Below are 6,724 nucleotides of genomic sequence, written 5' to 3'. Positions count from 1 at the left end.
ATCCTGTATATCCATCCTGTTCCTTGGCGCATCTTAGCTGAAATGTGTTCTGCAGCTGTGTTAATGTGGGCTGCACCCACCGGAGTGAATGTCACAGTCATATCTACTGGAATACTTTACATATTGGGAGGTGCGCAGTGTGGCCTATCTGCTGGGCGCCGCGGCTAGCCTCGTTGGAAGTCCCTGCACTGTGCTCTGCTGTACTTCCGTTCGCGGCTTTCTTCTGACCACGCTGGCTGGTGGGCTATGGCGCTAGGAGCTGCAGACTTTTGGCGGCGGTGTTGGAGAAGCCCTGCGCTTCCAGCATTCAAGTGCTATATACTGTAGGCATACCTGCTCACTGCGGACCTGCCATCTTCTCTCTCCCACCGTGGACAACAGCGAGGCTCCTGTGCTGTGTTTTATACCCCTAGTCTGTGTCATTACTGCTGGCATATGTGGGGATCTGGACCCTAATTGTCACCGGGACCTGGGAGCTATTACCAACTGACACACTTTCCAGCCGCAAGGACACTATCTTTGGATCATGTACCTGAGGTGCTGCTGTTCTGGGCGCGGAGTGGCTTCTCTCCTGCACTCTCCCAGTAAATACATATTTTACCACTATTCTGGAAGCCGGGACCTTGCTACTGCCTTTGTGGACCAGTGAAACTGCCACTTATTCCGTACACTAGCCACTTTTAAATGTTTCACTGAGTCTGAACTTTTGCACAGCCATTCCCCACTGTGTTCTGCCTGAGGCTGGCTTGGTGCTTGTGAGGATACCGGGTTCCAAATCACTCAGTCATGGTGGTAGATGAAAAACCAACAGTGGTTTATTGAACAGAATGGGTTATAAACAGAATAGGAAAGAGAAAAAAGAAAGACTCTGTGTTGGGGCACACTTTGAAAATTGTAAATTTATTAAAACTTAACTTTTAATTTAGTTCCGCATAAAAAAGGAGGTTTGATACAGAAAAATGTTCAAATACACAAAATATACATACTGTATATAGGTAACAATATTCACAGAAAATGTGTTCAAATGTATAAAGTATATAAATAAATAAAGTAGTTGATAAATTCCACGTAGGGAAAGAAGAAACTGATTCAAAATTAATTAGCAAAAATCAGGATAAGCCTGATAACAAATTAGGAGCACCAATGGTGAAAAATATATGAAAAACAAATATATGCCTGGTTGATCAAGATAAAGGGCACAAATAGATGAAAATGAAATGAAATCACAAATGTAGTGACAATAGGTTATTAAAAATCTATTAGCCTAATTGATCAAGATAGAGGGCACAGGTAAGTATAATTATAAGTATAATTCACAATTTAAATGATAATTAACTGATGGTAATCCCCTGGTCGAAGCTATGTTTGCTACCGAGAAGATCCTTGTAAGAATTTGATTCCGAACGACATTCATAAGAAAACAAAACCAAGATTGCCAAAACAGTGGTGATCTAAGATTATTGGGGAGTAGCCAAGAAATAGGTACAGACTTTGGAAATTCGGAAGTTGCTCTAACACTTCTGCTGTTTGTGATCAGAGGTTAAATCTTTACTGCACCTGATATTCCCAAGTGGTCACCCAGCTGGGTACTAATCAGGCTTGTCAACGCTTAGCTTCCAAGATCGGATGAGATTGGGCGTTTCCGCTGAAATATGGCAGTAATGGAACACTATGACACAAATGAGAGAGTGTAATAGAGGGTGAGCAACAAGAGTACTTCTGCTGTCCAGTTAATAACGCAGATTCTCTGTTACTACAGGCATTGCAGAGAGTGGTCTTGCATCTGGATGAGAGGGTACAGAATTATAGGTGAGATAAGTAGAGGATAGGGAGGGGACCCCACCTTCTGCTGTCCACTGTCTTATATGTTATAGCGCACAGTGGATGAGAGAGGTAGGTTAGGCTCACCTATTGAAAAAAAAGGTTTGAAAACAATATGATGTACTCAGAAAAGTCGATTTGTAACAGGCTACTTTGCTAAGCCAAAGGACCAGTATAGAGAAAATTACGAGAAAAAGAGCCTAAATTAGGTTACATAATGATAGTTATGAAATAACTAGGTAGCGGAATAGCCATTGATATAGTGCTGATAAGTAACATGCACAAATTACAAATAAGTAGGCTTAGAAACAAAGTGAACATGCCACCCTGGTGAAACGATATAGTACTTAGTACTTAGCCTGTAGTAACAGAGAATCTGCGCTATTAACTGGACAGCAGAAGTACTCTTGTTGCTCATCCTCTATTACACTCTCTCATTTGTGTCATAGTGTTCCATTACTGCCATATTTCAGCGGAAACGCCCAATCTCATCCGATCTTGGAAGCTAAGCGTTGATAAGCCTGATTAATACCCAGCTGGGTGACCACTTGGGAATATCAGGTGCAGTAAAGATTTAACCTCTGATCACAAACAGCAGAAGTGTTAGAGCAACTTCCGAATTTCCAAAGTCTGTACCTATTTCTTGGCTACTCCCCAATAATCTTAGATCACCACTGTTTTGGCAATCTTGGTTTTGTTTTCTTATGAATGTCGTTTGGAATCAAATTCTTACAAGGATCTTCTCGGTAGCAAACATAGCCTAGACCAGGGGATTACCATCAGTTAATTATCATTTAAATTGTGAATTATACTTATAATTATACTTACCTGTGCCCTCTATCTTGATCAATTAGGCTAATAGATTTCTAATAACCTATTTCACTACAATTGTGATTTCATTTCATTTTCATCTATTTGTGCCCTTTATCTTGATCAACCAGGCATATATTTGTTTTTCATATATTTTTCACCATTGGTGCTCCTAATTTGTTATCAGGCTTATCCTGATTTTTGCTAATTAATTTTGAATCAGTTTCTTCTTTCCCTGTGTGGAATTTATCAACTACTTTATTTATTTATATACTTTATACATTTGAACACATTTTCTGTGAATATTGTTACTTATATATGTATATTTTGTGTATTTGAACATTTTTTTGTATCAAACCTCCTTTTTTTATGCGGAACTAAATTAAAAGTTACGTTTTAATAAATTTACAATTTTCAAAGTGTGCCCCAACACAGAGTCTTTCTTTTTTCTCTTTCCTATTCAATTTATTACTGACTCTGGGAGCACCACCAACCTATAATAATTATCAGGTACCTTTTAAAAGGTTCTCTATGCTTAGTATTGTTGGTTAGTTTACCAGTTTTCTACAAGTTTTGTACAAACCCATGTTCATTGCTATAATAACTTTCCTGTGCGGAACCAAACCAAACCTCTGGGTTATAAACAGCTCAGCACACTTCTGTGATCCAATTCTACACGACAATCCCTCCTGGAACTCCTGACAGAACATTACTTCTTAGCCAGTCTCCTGCCACTCTCTCTCTGACCTTCTGTGTAGATCTCTCTCAACTCCCCTGTTTGCTATTATCTATACCTTTGTCTTTCCTACAATAAGGCGACACCCCCAGAACAGTTTCAGAGCAAACCTACTTTCACATGCCCAGGCATGTCCCCTAGGCCACAATAGATGTTAACTAAATTAACCTTACTTAATCTGATTGTGTGGCCTGGAATCCATTGTGTGGGGAAGAATGAGGGGGGTGTATGGCCTGACATCTGAGACTGGCTGTATCTACCCAACAGCAAACACACAGGTTATCTGAGCAGTCACATGGGGGGAACATTATTTTACAAACTATAATACAATAACCAATACATTCATGTATATACATCGAAAACATAACTGTACCCTTATAACAATAACATCATACAATATAATACAATATTGCCTAACATATAACTAATAACATATTGGCAATTGGTGAAGTCCATGTGTAGGACCAGGGCTAGGAAAGTAACAACGTGTCTTTTACCACTGTGCGACACGATGCGCCGGCTGTGTCATCACTTGTCGTCACATTACCTTCCCCTACTTTCTCGCCCTGTGTCCTAAGTAGCTTAAGCTTGCTGAGCGCAGTGATGCTCTTCTACATCAGACAGTCTGTGCCCCATCATAACAATGACCGGTTGGAGTCTCTTGTGGGTCTGGTGGTTTTTGTGAATAGCATTTTACAGTTTGTACGGAGCCCACCAGCGTCCCAGGTCCAAAGTCTGTGGTAATTGTCATGAGGCTTGTGTGGGAATTTCTTTCCCCGGTCTGGTGGGTGCGTGGCCCACAGTACATAAATCAATACAGTCTTACCAGGGTCCGGTGGAAACGTGATCAGCAGCCCATAGTTCTTTAATTCCCCCCAGGTGTCCCATCCAAATACATTAATCAAAGTCCCCTTTGTATACAGCCGCTGGGTTGGGGTAACAGCATGTGCAACAGTGTAATTCAGTAAGTCCAATAACTGTGCCTGGGGACTTAATAATTCCCCTACACCCAACTGGGTAACCTCAAATTTCAGATAGTCACAGTTTTCCTCCATACACAAAATCTGATCTCTGGGGCCCTCACTCTCCCTCCCCAACAATGTATTCCCTGGGAACCCCACTTCCATCACCTCTGGTGCATCAGGACAGTGGCTTGCTTCCCCCAAACAAGAAACCTTGGGTCGGTCATATGTTTCACTCTACCTTCTCTAACAATGTTAGAGGTGTATATGTGCGTATTAGAAAATCTGTATAGTTTAATTTAGATTCATGTGAAGTGGACGCTTATGGCAGATATGTTTTTTTGCATGCTCATTATAACCGCCAATTGATGCATGTGCTGGCTGTGTAAACAGATGTACCTACCCCTCAATATCCCTCTTTCACTCAATTTGCATGTTTAGTCACAGAACTGGGGTTGGTGGATATATGGAGAAATCAAAATGTTGATGTCAGCCAATTCTCCTGTCATTCTGCTACTTTTCACACTCTGTCCTGTATAGATTTAGTTTTAATTTCCCCTGATCTATCGCCGGCTGTGGTAGGGGTAGATTACCTTCCACAGGGTATTTCAGATCACTCTCCTGTCTCCCTCACTTTATCAGACTGATAATTTCACGTATTTAGACCCAGCAGTTAGGCATGATACCTTTAAGGCGTTCCTGTGTGATTCATTTATTTCATTTATTAAGATCTCTGAACTTAAATTATTTAGTAGGAGAGAGGAAGTGCGTTTAGAAGCTCTGTGTCAGCAACTGGAGGCTTAATATATTCTTACACAGCTACAGTCTGATAGGATACTATGGCAAGATGTGCAGCGGGAGTGGTCTGACTGTTCCAGAAATCCAGGCGTAGGCTTCTTTTCTCTGGGCCTGAGCAATATTTTCAAGCAGAGATGGGTGGTAGCTATTTGGCTTTTCTGGCTCGTGTTGAATCTAGCAACAATGTTATTAAGTGTGTGCGGAACTCTAGTGATCGATTATGCTACTCTGAACCTAAGGTGGCGGAAACGTTTTGTGATTATTACTCCTTGTTATATGCTTCTCAGGCCTTCTATTCTTTTTAACAGCTTCGGGACTACTTGGCTTGAATTGAGCTGCCCTGTTTGTCTCAGGGGGATGCTGAGGCCTTGGATGCTGGAGGAGATTGAGGCTGCAGTCTCTTCGCTTCCTACTTCAAAGGTCCCTGGGTGCGATGAGCTTCCTGTTGAGGTGTACAAAAGATTTAAAGATTTAAAGAGTTCTTCATTCCTTGCCTGTTGGAATTGTTTAATTCACTTTTTGAATGGGGAATTCTTTCTCAATCTATGTCTGAGGCCAATATAATTGCTTTAGTTAAGACAGGGAAGGACCCCTTGTCACCAGAGTTTTACCGACCCATTTCCCTTTTGACCACTGACGTTAAATTCTTGGCGAAGGTTTTGGCAACTCATTTGAATTTAGTTATTACGGCTATTATTCCCCCTGAGCAGACGGGTTTATGCCAGGTTAATCCACCTCCCAAAACCTGCATAGATTGTTGTGCCATCTTCATAGGAAAGACTTAGTAGAGTCAGAGGCAGTGGTGGTGTCTCCTGATGCTGCCAAGGCCTTTGACTCGTGGAGTGGGTATATCTATGAGGAGTACTTCAAAAATTTGCCTTCGGGCCACGATTTATTAGTCTTCTCCAATTGCTAGATTCCTCCCCAATGGCTCGCGTGACGGTGAATGGATTTGCCTCAGATGCTTTCCCACTGGAGAGGGGAACCCGACACGTTTGTCCCCTATCTCCTGCGCTATTTGCAATTGCTATCGAACCAATGGCTAGTTTGCTGCGCACCACTAAGGAGGTTCGGGGACTTAAAGTTGGGGAGGTTGTGGATTTAGTGGCACTTTATGCAGATGATATACTCCTCTTTTTGCAAGATTCTAAGAGCTCCCTATAGGCTATGTTTCAAATAGTTTAAAAGTTTGGTACTTTTTCAGGTCTATTGATTAATTGCGGTAAATTGAATATTTTCCCTATCTCCGGTCATATTCCTGAGGATGTACATGAGGCTAACCCCTTATAGTGGACGCTACGATTCAAGTACCTTGGTATTTGGATCACACCCGAGCTACTGAATAAGTGGCTCAAAATATTGACCCCATAGTATAGGCCTTTAAGGAAAAAGCTCATGCCTGGAGAAAACTGCCGTTATCCGTACTCAGCTGCATCAATCTATCTAAAATGGCCACCCTGCCTAAATTTTTGTATGTTTTACATAACTCCCCAGTCTATATTCCAAAAAAAGTATTTAGTGGGATTGAGAGTGTCCTATCATCATTTATCTGGGGCAGCAAACCAGTACGGGTCTCCATTAGAACTCTATATAAGTC

At 41.5% G+C, this 6,724-nt stretch overlaps 2 non-coding genes across 2 annotated transcripts; one reads left to right on the top strand and one right to left on the bottom strand.

Moving 5' to 3' along the window:
- Positions 1 to 1,545: 1,545 nt before the first annotated feature.
- Positions 1,546 to 1,664, bottom strand: LOC135052745 (5S ribosomal RNA). Its single transcript, XR_010242241.1, has one exon. It is a non-coding gene; the product is annotated as a 5S ribosomal RNA (ribosomal RNA).
- A 611-nt stretch (positions 1,665 to 2,275) lies between these two features.
- LOC135051394 (5S ribosomal RNA) lies at positions 2,276 to 2,394 on the top strand. The gene has a single exon (XR_010242204.1). It is a non-coding gene; the product is annotated as a 5S ribosomal RNA (ribosomal RNA).
- Positions 2,395 to 6,724: the final 4,330 nt, after the last annotated feature.

The sequence above is a fragment of the Pseudophryne corroboree genome, chromosome 2 (genome assembly GCF_028390025.1).
Source record: "Pseudophryne corroboree isolate aPseCor3 chromosome 2, aPseCor3.hap2, whole genome shotgun sequence".
NCBI lineage: Eukaryota > Metazoa > Chordata > Amphibia > Anura > Myobatrachidae > Pseudophryne > Pseudophryne corroboree.
This window is presented reverse-complemented; position numbering and strand designations above follow the sequence as displayed.